At 40.3% G+C, this 14,957-nt stretch overlaps 1 long non-coding RNA gene across 1 annotated transcript; it reads right to left on the reverse strand.

Moving 5' to 3' along the window:
* Nucleotides 1–4,076: 4,076 nt before the first annotated feature.
* On the reverse strand, nucleotides 4,077–14,027 carry LOC116443441. The gene is made up of 2 exons (XR_004239898.1): nucleotides 13,398–14,027; nucleotides 4,077–8,268 (listed from the first exon to the last, which is right to left on the reverse strand). It is a non-coding gene; the product is annotated as an uncharacterized LOC116443441 (long non-coding RNA).
* Between the last annotated feature and the right edge of the window lie 930 nt (nucleotides 14,028–14,957).

The raw sequence follows: 14,957 nt of genomic DNA on the forward strand, positions 1-14,957 counted from the left end.
ACACCAAAAACCAGCACATGATTCCCCTCGTGTCTACCACTGATAGCCTTGCAAACAGGGTGTTGTTTGAGTTGCTTTACCACATTCCAGGGCACAGCATCCTGCTACGCTCCACCCCATGACAGCAGTCAACCACCTTTACCTCAGGAAGTGATAAAGCAGGTACTTGTGCCTCCATGCTATTTAAGCATCCACTGCATAGGTGTACATTATCCTTAAGTATGTTCAGATACATCAGTCAGTCTCCTAGGTTTCACTATTTTATCTTCCCTTCTATAGTTTGAAAAAGTGTTAGCTATATTACAAATATACATTATACTTTCATATACAAAATTATTATAAAAATCAGTTCGAATTTAGTTAAAAATATTAAACAGCATAATATTGAATTAGGTATTGATTCTGGAAAGAAAAACTGTTATCATTTCAACTTATGTATGTCTGGAATGGTTAGTATCCTTGTTTGTTGTGTTAGGTACCACACCATTTTTTATATATGTATATATGTACATGCACACACACACAATGACAACAATATTATAAGAACAGGGTATAATATCAAATCCAGAATTCCCATTGAGGCTGGGAACCATCCAAACAAGTAAATCAGGATGTTCTCCACCCCGTGAATCTGAAAGGCCTTATTACAATGGTATAGACACACCCACAGAAAGGGGGAATGTCAGGATGTACGACGGGAAAGTGCCATTCAGTAAAAGTTCTACAACATAACAGTCTGGTTGCCTTAGGGGGATCAAAGATATAACAAAACTCACATGTTATTCCAGTCAGGGTCCTGGATTGGTGTTGGAGACTGTTATGGTTTATGGTTTAAACGTTTTTTGAAGGACTTTTGCCTATTATAGAATAACTGTATCATAAAAGCTGCACGGAAGACCACTAAACCCTGAATGGGCCTCCTGACTGAGTCCCTGGACTGCAAGTTGATTTGAGATGAGTCAAAGTGGCACTATTCTCAGGTCTGGAATAGGGAAGAAGAATACTTCCACAGGAGGATTAAGCCCAGTACCTTTGAAATGGAGGCTATAGCAACAGGCTTATCCACTGCCAGGCTTGCACAGACCCCCACATCAAAGTGGGGAGGAGAGGTTTTGGGTGTGTGGCATAGCCTCTGATCAGAGGCAGTGAACACCCATCCTCCGTTGCTCAGACTGACCCAGCTGCAGGGCCTCCCACCCCAGGAAAGCCACATTTATGGGACAACCACATGAGGGGCAGCAGAAGATGTGTCATGGCCCATCAAAGGGGTCTCCAGGGCCTGCACCAGAGCACTGCACATGATGCAGAATGATGCAACTGACCCAGAGCCTTGCAAGACGCAGTGTCAAACTTGCCCTCCCCAGGGGAGGCACCTAGGCATTCCCACCTGCTCAAATGTATATTAATCCATTTGATTCTATACTTTTTAGAGGGGGACCCTCACCACTAAGAAGACCAGATGAAGCAAAGCAACGAGACATTGGGACTCACAGAGTGATGATATGTTTCTCTTTAATCTGTCTCTGTCACTCTCCCTTCCCCCGCCACCTCTTTTTTCTATTTCTTTCTTTCTTTTTTTCTCTTTCTCTTTGCCTCTTTTACTGTTAAATAAAAAAAAAATAATAATTTTTTGATATCAAAATTTAACCTTGTTTAGTTTTAACCATGTTTTGGGGAATATTTCAAAACTCAGGATTCATCAACCACAGACAGCTCACTTGGTCCTCTGTGATTAAAGTGGATTGTAACAGTTGGAATCAAATAATTTACTAAACCCTTTATTTGTTTCCTGGACATGAAATCTTCTCTTCTGTTCTGTCAGTTTAACCACTTATGCCTTGCCTTCTTCACCTACAGCTGGAGAAAACTTTCCAGCTGCCACCTCAGCAACTCTGTCATCCCCTTCTTCTGCACAATCATGCTTTACACATTGCTTGTTATTACTACATCCTCTTCCTTTGGTACAGTAACAGATCTGATTTCATAGTCATATGAAATCCTGTGTGAGCTCCAAAACTCAGTTCAGGGAGGAACCTTTTCCATCTGCTGTGGTAACCATAAAGAAAATAGAAACATCCCAAAACCTTGCTTGTGACAACATAAAACTTATATACATCCTGAGAAGACATTAAAATGCAATAATCACCATTAATAAAACTTCAAATTATTTAACATCTTGACAATACTGATGAAGAGTCCTAACACCACGCAGACAAATTTAAGTTAGATTACCCAGTCATTTCTTTGAGACCTTTTCGGTTTTGGAAAAATAATTTTTTTTTTAGAAAAAATAACATTTCATTTACATAAATATGAAATAGCATTTCCTTTACAAAAAATGTGGTGGTGGTAAATAAAAGTGTTATTTCTATCCATTTTATTAAAGAAACAATCTCTATTATTTAGACTTTTCCACCAAAACAAGCTTAATGCTTATCAAGGATCAGTGGTTAAATAATATTATATTACAAACAGCTATTAATTGCTGAAACAGGGTTTTCTTGCCATAGTCACAGACCTTTGAGATTGTACAAACACAGAAGACTAAGATATTTACAAATTTCACCTTTAACTTAGCAAGAGCCTTACTAAGAATTGCAAAAGAAGTGTAAATTGGAAGTGTTTCAGGCCAGGTTGGACAGGGCTTGGAGCAACCTGGTCTAGTTGGTGTCCCTGCCCATGGCAGTAGGTGGACTGGATGAGCTTTATGGTCCTTTCAACCCAAACCAGTCTGGGATTCTATAGCACAGAAAATTTTCTATCAGCAATTGCCGTCTTTTGGTCTCCTAACTGTTACACTACAAATGCGAACGTTGTTGGAGTTGTCAGTGTCCTGATTAGAAGCAAAAGATGGCACTAGGAGCTAAAATGGTAGATGTTCTTTGCAACCTTGGTTTAAACTCACAGAAGCTGGAAATGGTCAGGGCCTGAGGATGTCCTTCTACTTCCTAGTTTTCCTAGTGGAGACTTCTACCACTTTCTATACTAGATTCCTATATATGGTTCCTGTATTGTGGAAAAACTTTTAGTGTTCAGGTAGCTTATGTTTTCCCTCAGAATTTAATTGCATTACCAGTATTAACATACTTACACAACTGTTCAGTATTGCAACATAGGTTTCCACAGTACTGCATAGGTGAAATTTAAAGAAGTGGGGTCTGAAATGACCTATGGTTCTTATTACACAACACTGCAAAGATGAGTACTTTAATTCTTAAACCCCACTTCAGACCTCCATCAGAGTCACTTTTATAATGCTTATTTTTTATTCTGTTTTTTAAAAGTTCAGAAATTGGTAGATGAGCTTCTTCTCTCCTTGGGAACTGATCCTACTTGATAGTAGTAGGATCAGATTATTTTTAATGTCTGCCTTCCCCAGATACACAGCATTCCTTCCTGCATGACACACTGCTTCAGCATTTGAAACAGAAAAGAGTAGCTGCCTTTATGATTACTATTTTCAAATCTAATTTCAGTTTATCATTAAATCTGCTATAAGTTCTCTCCAATTGTGCACATTGTTCTTTTTTTATGTTCTTAACAGCCCACAGGAACTAGTTTTGATTCTACTACCACATATAGTGTCAATTTTCAATTCCTTTTTTATTTTCTTTTTTATTTTCTTTTTCCATCCAAAAGGGGATAATGTGTAGGGATGATTCTAGGATTTGACATTTGTGTCCACTCTAGCAATGTTTTTAAGATTATACATTAAAAATTACTCCCCATTTCAGCTTCTATGACTGAGAGAAATAGGTAAAATATCACTGTAAATGTCAAATGGCATTATCCCACCATTCAATTTTTATATCCCTCTTTCCATACAAAACTGATATAGAGCTAAGGTACCAGAATAGCCATCATTAAAAAAAGATATATATATATTTTCAAATGTGTTGGCAGTGTTTCAGTTTGATATTTTAGTTACCAACATGACCTGTAAAACTGATAATAATGGAAAAAATCTATTTTGAAACCTGAGATATCAGGATGAAGTATTTTTCCAGGTGGCTGCAAGCATGTATAAAATATTCTTGTTATTCACACTTCCGAGATTCTTGCATGTAAACATCAGAGAGCAGAAAATAAAAACTTTATCACTTGTACGTGCTTGACCATCGTATTAGTAAAATCTAATTTCCTTTCATAAAACTCCACTGACAAAAGCAGAAGCCTGTATCCATCCAACACAATCATCGCAAAAAAATCGAGTATTCATTAAAGAGCATGTTGAATATCATCCAAGCCCATGGGATACACATGCAACTATTAGAGCTAGTTATATATGCTTATTTTAAAATAATAGAAGGATGACAGCAAAATAGAGCCTTCCACTGTGGAAGGACATGCTCAGTATCTCCACCATAACATGCAAGGTTTAGATTTTCTTCGTGCAAGAAATGCCTAATGGATCTAAAGGAATGTGAAGCACATATGTGTAAAATCAATGTTCCTCCATGAATGCTTCTCTCCCAACCATTCAATTTGCACAAATAATACTATACAACCAACCAAACATCAGATTTGTTTAAAAACCTTTTGCAGTTCTTTGATGCTGTATATAATGAACTTGCAGAATATCAGTGCAGCTATTAATGTTTGTGTTTTCAGGCTACTTGGAATGCAAAAGAACTATGTAAATATATCCTCTGGCTGCACCTGATGTGAAAAAAAAATTGTAAGGGAGATAAGAAACTTTGCTTTGATGATTTCTTATTAGAAGTTTTACTTGCTTAGCAGTCCCGTCTCATCATCCTCCTGGTCTTACTGGTGATGTGGGATGCAGAATGCTGACTCAGGTGCATGTGCCTCAGATTCTCATGGTGCTCCATACTGCCTTTTTGCTTAGATGTCATTGCCTGCTTTGTTTCAATCCCAGAGTTTCCAGTGTTACTCAGCACATCTCTCATAGTGTGACAAAAATGTTGAAACAATATAAAGTACAAGAATTCACAGCATAAAAAGTCTGTAGACCCACTAGGCCGAGCAAGGCAGAGCCAGCACCACACCTCATCCTTGTTGCCCTGGTGGCCTCTGCTGAAGTTACCATCTGCTTGGCTTCTGAATCCCGCTGGACAGGGGCAAGAGCCTCTGCCAAGTGCCATATGCTGCCACCTCTTTTTCTTGAACTTTACTTCCTTGATATATTTCCATTTCTATTCTGTCTCAACAGAAAAGCAGAGTATGACCCTTTACCTCCTTTTCTTCCTCCAGTGGTACTCAGGCTGAAATTTGTTCTTTTCCTTTGAAACATTTCTGTATCACATTTTAAAACAGCCTTATATTGAGCTTCAGAAGATTACATGTGAGTTGAGATGATAACAACTATGAGAATTATACTTTATAAGAATTCCTCTGTGTGTGTGTGTGTGAGCATGTGTATGTGTATAAAAGCATTAATCACTGAAATTAGCAATGTAAATTTTGTTCCTTTCTGGAAGATTTCATTGTGCTGCAAGAATGGGGGAAAACAAGAGACAGGTAAGGCAATACACTCAGCACAGGTTTTCTACAGCAAGTCAGTACTTTTGTTTAGCTGTACATAAACAGCCTTACTCTCACTTGGCAGGGATACCTAAATTGTAAAGGTTGTTAAAACAACTTCACAGGTTCACATAACAAGCAGGATGAGGCACTGTCTGGTCTCATGTTCCAACCACTAGACCTTGTGCATCCTCCACACTCATGCAAGTTACAGTAATTACATTAAGACTAAACTGCCATTGGAGTAATTTTTCCAATGAAATTTACCAGGTAAAGCATTACATTTACTACATGTAAAAGGTGGGACTCTCTTATGTCTCTGTAGTCACAGCACATTTCTTCAGTAAAAGACGATGATTTCTTGGAGTTATCGTTACCTCATATCACCCATAAGAACACCAAATTTGGTACTGGCTTGGTTTGAGAATATCTGATAAAAGACTTCTCCAGTGCATCTTCCAACAAATAGAACTGTCAATTCCCACAGGAAAATCAAGGATCAACGTTACCTAATCCTAACACATGAATAACTGCATAAAGCAAGTTTAAGTGTTTTTGTATTAGTGTGGATTTCAAGCAGCAGCTGCTTATTCAGAACTCAATCCTAGCAGTTTTTAAAGTGTCTTATTCAGGTAATTGCAGAGGGACATGTTTGACACTTCATACCTCAGTAGCTTTTCAGAAGAGACCCGTGAACAAAAGTCAATTTTATAACATATACATATATATAATATGTATGTGTGTGTATATATATATATATAAATAAAAAATATATATATGTACGTGGCTGCAGCATATATTAATAAACAGTTCACAAAAAATTATTTTCAGTGATGACATATCAAATTTGTTTAGGTGGGCTGAGATTATTTTTTGGAGATCATAGCTGTATGGTAATTTCCCATAGTCTTTTACCAGATTCTACATATCATTTCTTCTCTGATAGGCACATTCTCACACACGTAACCCCCTACCTTTTAGACAAGAATTTCCTTCTCCACTTTTAAATTTCTTTTCAGCACAATATTCTTAGTTTCCACTCTCTCTCATTACTGTACAGGTAAAAAGTTGTTACACACCATTCCAGAAGTTCAATTTCAGCAGGAAACACTGAAATTTGTGAATTGTAAATGTACATTACAATTTGTTCCTTTTGTATAAATTCTTCTGGTTTTGGTAAATTTTCACCAAGAGTGACATCATTAATCCCAAAATTTAGGAATTTTTTTTAATTGACATTTCAGCTACTACTTTTATTTTTTAAGTTGCTTGAGAAGAACACAGGTTTTGTAAAATGATGGGGGTTTTTATCGTTAATTTTTTTCAAGATTGCTTGAAGGCTTTAATAATCTGACATGCCATATGATGCTGCCTACCCTTCTTTGATTCCAGCAGGTGAAGCAGGCAGCATTTACAGAAAAACAAAAAGGAAAATCCATAAAAAGAATCAGTAAGTTGAGTGAAAATTAGTAACTACTGCTGGAATTAGCTCTTATTATGAAGCAGAAAGAGATAATGTTTGTGGCTTGGCTAGTTAACTATTTGTTATGTTATTTTTCTACATAAGCTACTGACATAATTGCTAAAGAAACAAAAGTGAAAGGATCAGAACACCCTGTGAGCACAGATGGAGCTTACATTGTAGATACATTTTTAAGATACTAAATTAATTTTAGCAAGAGTGTCATCAGTTTCTCAGAGATGAATAGATAATTTTTACATGCTCATTGAGGCACATGGAAGGCTGTGGTATGGGCACAAGTTTTGGCCTGTTAACAAACTCCAACTATTTTGGGAAGCAGACTTTCTGTTCTGTTAGGGAAGTTTCTTATTCTAACACATAAGGCCACAGCATCTCCAGTTTGTTTGTCCCCAGTGCTTTTGGTGTTCTTGTGGCTTTGCTGGGCAGACACGTTACTTGCATGAAAAATATGAGCCAGAAAATAAGTTATTCATCTTCCTTGTGTAGTCCTCAGTCTTTGTATTTTGAGTGTAGATGGACTTAGCAATTTGATATCAGAAGGTTGTTTGTGTGGTAGTTAATTGCTGTCTCTCCCAGGCAGCAATTTTTCTTACTGTTTCCATTAACACACAGCACTCTGCAAAAAAAAAAAAAAAAAAGTACAAAAAAAGCAGTGTTCTCTATTTTCATATACAACCCCCACCTTCCTCTTGGATTTCCTTCCATAGGATGCACACATGTAGGCACTTATTTGCATGTTAAACAGAGAAGATAAAACTGTTTCTACCCTACACAGATGAATCAAACGTTGAAAACCAGTTGAGGACAAACAGTCATTCAGTATTCTCTCAGGTATAACAGCTACAACTTACAAGGTTTGGGAGGCAGAAGCTGACACAAATTGGCTTTGTCTTGCACTTCTCAAGCTCGCAAATTGAAAGGAGAATCCTAGAAATGCAATATTAAAATTATGAAACTCTGACCCTCAGTCTGCCTTTCAATGTCAGTTGCTTAAAGGGCAAAACCAGAGAGATACAAAGAAGAGAACAGAATCATTCAGGTTGAAAAAGACCCTTTGGATCATCCAGCCTGTCTAGTCACATTATTGGGCTGTCTGTTGTCTTCCAGTTGGGAAATCTTTGTTGGTCTCTCTAGAATGGGTTTCTCCTGCTTTGCTTCAGGGCTCTTGCTGTCTAGTATCAGTTTCCTGGCCTCTGTGTACTCCATCTCTCTTTGCCCCAAGTATTTCACAGGTGGAGCTGGTCTGGCAGAGTGGGATTACTGTGCACGCTTTACATCATTGGCTTCTATAAGATCCAGATCTGTGGGGAAGGACAGAAGGGAAGGCTGTCATCCTGAATCACCATCAGCACTTCAGGAAGAGACTGGTGAAGAATCGGTTTGCACTAGGAATTTATGCCACAGCCAAATAAATCTCCAGCATGCACTACTGTTAATGAATCTTGGCAAAGACCTCAACAAACAACAAAGCTGTGTCACAATGAAATACTATTCAGAAGACTGATGGAATTCCCTGGAACTCTGCACAGGTAAGTTTATTAGCAGAAGTTAAACACATAACCTGGTAGATTTTACAGGTTCATAGATAGCGAAATGCAGATGGGCCCAGGCACAGCTTATATAACCAGTACCTCCATAAGAGGATCTGCACCTCTACAATCTGGGGAATTATTATGGGTAGAAATACAAGAAAGAATAACTTACCTCCTTGGCGGGAGGAACAATTTTTGGTATCGCTAACTTTTCTCAGCAGTAAAGGTAAAAAGAAAAGCAAGTTGGATCCATCACTACCATCTGAAATTTGTGTCAGGTCCCTGTAATTCTATGTGAGCTGCAGCATAGCATAATAAATTGCCAATTCTCATGTTTTTGGAAGTTCCATGTCACAGGAATCTACTATTATCAGAAAAGAACTGTCTGGTTGCTCTTCATTTTTCAGTTTTTCTCTGAAGCCTGACAGAGGTCTGTGCTCTGTTAACCTTGAATCCCATACCCATCGCTGCTCAGCTGCCTTTTTAGGTGTCAGATCTTACCAGCAGCCAAGTGACGGATATTTTCTTCTGAAAACAATTTCTCACACAACTTCCAATTTCTTATTCTTCAGAATAAGGGCTTGCTTTGAGGATCAGGGGTTCTATCACAGATACATTGTTAAATACAGTGTATATACACGGACAACACGTAAGGCTTTATCTCCCCATGTAAACATAGACTTAGTGCTTTCACCTTTGTAGGGCTTCCCAAATGAAGCCTCCCAGTTGCAGCTTACCACAGAAGGGTCTGAAGTTACAGACACTTTGCTGTTGGGAAGATTCAGGACCACTGTTTTATGGAAGCTTTTAGGCATGTGTCGCATTTTTTAAGGAGGTCAACACATTTGTATTTATGACCACTTGTCACACATTTTTGCACTTACCTTATTTTCCTTCTTACAGATAAAAAAAGATAAAGATCTAACTTAGCAGCATGAAATGTAAACATTGGACCTATGTACGGGAAAAAATATTGTTGATGCTATAAAAGATTTTACTTTATTTATTTTTTTCTAGAGAGCTCTTAACCAAACAACTCAAGGGAAGTGCAGTCATAGCCTACATTAATTAGCTGTAGCGTAAATGGCTACAGCATGTGAGCAAGCAGTTCTGATAAGTTGTGCACTGTGTGTAATACATAAAACAGCTATGCAAAATATATACAGGGGAAATTCATCTGACTTCCTACACTCTATGGTTTGATAATTTTTACACAGATTTAGACATCATTGTTGCTTTTTCACAATGCCATAAATATGAAAGATTAAAAGTCACAGTGATAAGACCTCTGTAAAGCATACACAGTCAAGTGAATTTGTATTACGTGCACGATGAAGTGATAGCTTACATGGCACAGCAGCTCTACAGAATATCAATATAATCAGCTTTTGCATGAAAAAGACCTAATTTTTCCAGCCTTATTTCATATAAAAATTCTACCCTGAGATACTTAAAAGTGTAAAAATTAGCCTTTCTTTCAGATCATGACATCAAATTTGAGCTCAGTAACAACTAAATCATCACACCCATGCTTCTCAGAAGGAGGCAGTTTCCTTGGCACCAGACCTGTTCCACTCCCCACTGCAAACCAGGAGAAGGGATGCTCCTGTCATCCTACTGACCATTCACTGAGCTGAGCTCCCCAGTTTAGCAAAGCCATTGGAAGCCTGATGCTCTATTCAGATGTTGCAGGGCAGGGACAAGAAGGCCACAAACACCCCAGGTACTCCTTCCTGGCACACAGAAAGAATGAGCACAATGTCTCTGCATGCTTGGAGTCCTTTATATAGTCACACATAGTTAGAATTGGCTGAAATACAGTAAAAAATATTAAATTTATTTCGAGAAATTTAAAAGTGAAAGAAAACCTTGTTCCCATCAGGAACCTAACAGCCAAAAAAGTGTTTTGCTGAGCCTAGTGAGAGACAGGAACATTGTTTTGCATTACACAGGCAGAGGACGTTGACAGGTAGCAAAAGGATTTTACATGTGCATGGTGTTATGCAGATGTCTTCAGCTCTGTCTTGTGAACTACAGATCACACTCTAAAAAGTGTGTCGCTACAGATGGGCTGCTGTTCTTTTTTAACGTTTAAAATCTCAGCAGAAGGATTCTGCACTTTTAATTAAAAAGATATTATTGGGTTATGCATTTATATACCACAAGAGTCCTCCTGGATATAGTTGGCAAATGGTTCTCAAATACTGAATGGTGCCTTAATTCACAAAAAGTTGTAATATTCTTTATCATTCAAGCTATCTCAATCTCTTTCATTGCTTCTCTGGATTAATACTTTTGTAAAGTCATACAAGTTTTATTTTGTCATTAATCCCTCACAGGTTCTTACACTTCTCTTATTATGCTATCTCAAGTCTATAAGGTATTAACTGCTCAATGAATCCACAAAGGTAATAAGGAAATCACACCCCAAATTTGTAAATCTGCAACATACAAAAATCTCATATCAAACCTCATTAAAATGTTGCACTAATACCTAAAAATAACAAATAGCTGTTTCAGTTCTACAAAAAGAATATTGGTAATTTTTTAAATCTCATAGACACAATCTCACTTTTAATTAAATTTATTTGTATGGCTATGAATTTATAGACTATCTCATTAAACTGCTAAAATAGTTTGTTAGGAATCCAGGACTAAATTCCACTCCATCTCAGTTCTGGGTGAGCAGTGAGGATCAGGAGAGGGTGGATTCTGCTGGGGGCTGCTTGCTGGTGGGCACACCTGTGCATAGGGCTGCTGGGGAAAGGGGAAAACCTTTCAGGTTTCAGGATCAGGTGAGGGCGGTCTCTCAAAGAACAATGGTTAGAGCATCTTGCAGGGGGTAGGGGAGAATCTGGATGCACCTGGCATGGAGCATTGCTCAAAAATGGTACTGAGGGATGAGCAAAGGGCAGCACCAGAGCAGGTGGGGCAGTGTGTGGGGTCACAGGGGAGATTTTTCTCCTTTCCCCTTTCCATTTCTTCTTGTCAGTCCCTCCCCAGTGACCCCAGTCCCTCCCCAATACCCCCATTCTCTACCAGTTTCTCCCCAGTGCCCCCAGAAAAAGGGGAATTATGAGGAGAAAAGGGGGTTAAACTAAGGGAAAAAACTACTTTTCCATTATTGACTGTATTTAAACTGGGGAGGATACCCCTTCACCTGCAATTTTAAGGATATCAGTTAAAGGAAAACCTGCCTTTTCCATGCTATTAGGGGTATCGATTCATGGAGAATCTCCATTTTCCATTGCTCCCAGGCAAAAGCTGCCAGGACTGACAGGTCTGGCTGGCCATGTCCTCTTAGGGGGCAGCCTCTCAGCTGCCTTGAGACACTGAGGTGCTGGGCTTTCCTTCCTGTGGAAGAGAGCTGTCCTTTGCAGCCAGGAACCCCTGCTAAAAAGTGGGATTCTGCCTCCTAAAATTGCAGATGTCTAAGGATTGCTCTCAGACGAAAGCTGCCAGGACTGACAGCTCTGGCTGGCCTTGGCCTCCCAGGGGCTGCCTCCCTGCAGCCCCCAAGACACTGGGGTGGAAGGCTTTCCTCCCTGTGGAGACATCTGCACCTGAAACACTGGGGCTATGTGCTTTCCTTCCTATGGAAAAGGACTGTCACTCTTTTCCAGCAGCCCATGGAGGAAATTTAGAATCTACCTCCAAAATTCAATACATCCAAGGTTGCTCCCAGACAAAAGCATCCAGGACAAACAAGTCTGGCTGGCCTTGACCTCCTGTGGGCCACCTCATATCTGCACCAGAAACAGTGGGGCTACGTACTTTCCTTCCTATGGACAAGAGCTGTCTTTACATCCAAAAGCTGATGGCTGATGTTCAGATTGGACCTCTAAAATTTAATATATCCAAGAACTGCTCCCTGACAAAACACGCCAGGACAAATGGGTCTGGATGGCCTTGACTTCCCCTGGGCTGCCTCATCTGCAGTTGTAACACTGGGTCTACATGCTTTCCTTCCTATGGAAAAGAGTTCTCATTCTGGTCCAGGAGCCAATGGCCTAAATTTGCATTCCACCTCCAAAATTCAGTACATCCAAGGATTGCTCCCAGATAAAAGTGGCCAGGACAGAGGAGGCTTGCTGGCCTTGTCTTCCCCTGGCCATGTCTCATCTGCACCTGAATCGCTGGGGGTATGTGCCCCAGGACAAAAATCTTCCTCTCACCTTCCCTCCTGTATTTGGAAACTTGTATTTGTACCACAGTAATGTGACAGTCCTCTTGTCTTTTCAGCATGTAAGCTGCAGTCACACTATGGTGCTCTGCACACTGCTTCTCAGACTTAAATACCATCACGTACTGTCAGCTTCGCAATGTCCGAAGAGCCTAATATACTTTCGCAAAAAAAAAAAAAAAAAAAATTCGCCAGGACAAAACCAGTTGCTGGCTTAGCCCTTCTCCTCGAAGCCTTTCAACTACACAACATACCCTGAGGCTATGCACCTTCCTTTTAAAGCTACATGAAACGTTATGGGTTTTGATCTCACAAATCCAAGTTTCAAACATTTACACATCCAGGAGCTGATCCCATACAAAAGGTCCTAGAACAAAAGCCCAGCTCCTACCTTAACCTTCTACTTGAAACATAGAAACCTGTCTTGGTTTGAGCCATTTTAAAGAGCTGGGCGCTCTGAAATCGGTAACCTCCCCTTGATTTCCACCAATCCTTTTCCAACAATAAGGAATTAAATATGAGCAGACATAAATGAAAAAATAACAGTTTACTAACAAGCGCGACAGCATCAGGTAAAAAATAACAGTAAATAACTGGTAGGCATAAAATTGCCAAATCTCACGAACCCCACGGAAACAAAGAGACAAGATGGTGGCAACCCCTACCAGGAAGGCAGGAGCCCACAGAGCAGTTCCAGAGGCAGATGGAAACTCACCAGCCTGTGTGGGGTCTGCGCTGCTGCAGCCGCTTCCTCCTGCCTTTTGCGGGCTCTGCTGCTGCTGCCGGGCTCTGCAGCCTGGGTGTGGAGTTGGGGGGGAAAGGGCCAGTCTGTGGGCACTGGCACAGGGCGGCCTGGCCCCAGGAACTCGCTCGCTTTTTTTCTGGCTGTTGGCAGAGTTTGCAAAGTTCACTTTGAAACAGTTTCTAATTGCAAAATTCAATCATTATGTGTGGCTACGTTGCAAACCGAAACAGCCACCTTCGAAGCAGAGCTCCTGCCTCCGGGGAAAACTGCCAGGAAAGGAGAACCTCTGCTTCCCTAGTGTTCTCTCCTGGAGCAGGGGGCCAATCGAGCTGAGCTGGCTCTTTGGAGCGGGGCCACCTGCGGCAACAGGCAGGCAGCTGTGCAATTCGCCCTAAGACAGCTCAAAACTGCTAACTGCAGTCTCACTGAAACAAAACAAAAAAAAAAAAAGAAAAGAGAATCCAAAAAGGGAAAAAAGCCTCTGCTTAAGTAAAGACCAAGCAGCCAGCAAAGCCAACAGCACGTAGAAAAAAGGGCCGAACTGCCTGAGAGCACCGATTTTAAAAGTGCCCGCGGTAGCCCTCTGCCTCCCCCGAGCTTCCTGGCCGCAGGGTCTTAAAGAGACAGGAACAATTTTTGGCCTCAGATACATATGGAACACAGCAACATTTTGGGTTACCCCAGGATAAAACCACAGCAAACACGCTGTTGCTATGAGCTTTCCTTCTCAGCTCGATGTACTATCACATTCTGACACTCCTGATGTCTGAATCTAAATTGAAGAGTACTCAGCTACAGCTTGCACTGACCTTCTTCCTCCTGACATTTTGAAAACTTGTTTTGCACCACAATCACATGCCATTCACTTTCCCCCTACAACCTGTGAACTGCACGTACACCATGATGGCCTGCACTTCAATGCACTTTCAGACTTGCACAGGTTTGGCTTGTGGTGGCTTGTTGAAAGGCTTGGAGATAGAAGGAAGAATCCAGCAACTGCTTCTGTCCTGACACATTTTTCTGAGCAACAGGTAGCTGAACACTTTGGACTCTGCGAAAGTGTATTATGGTACACATAGCTGAAGAAAAAGTGAAGAGCACATTGGGGTGAATGCAGAATACACACTACAAAAAGGGAAAGGTGAATGCCATCAGTGAGCTTCTGTTCTTAGCCTTGTTGTATGGGAGCAGCTGCTGGAGGCTTTAAGGTTTGTAACTGGGCTCTGTGAGAGTGAAGAAATGTGACAGTATATATAGCCCAAAAGGAACATACCTAGCCCCAAATGTGCGGTGAAAGACTGCCATGAGAAGGAGTAACCCAGTAAGGGCTTTTGTCCTGGCACATTTGTCTGTGAGACACTGACACTTTAAACTCTGCCAGACTGAAAGTGTGAGATGGTACTTAGAGGTGACAATGAATATGCAGAACATCATGGGCTGTGCACAGTTCAGGCTGCAAGAGGAGCATGACTGTCCCCTGAATGCAGTCCAAATGGACAAGTTCTCTATTGTAAGGGGTAAGATCAGCGA

The sequence above is a fragment of the Corvus moneduloides genome, chromosome 4 (genome assembly GCF_009650955.1).
Source record: "Corvus moneduloides isolate bCorMon1 chromosome 4, bCorMon1.pri, whole genome shotgun sequence".
Lineage (NCBI taxonomy): Eukaryota > Metazoa > Chordata > Aves > Passeriformes > Corvidae > Corvus > Corvus moneduloides.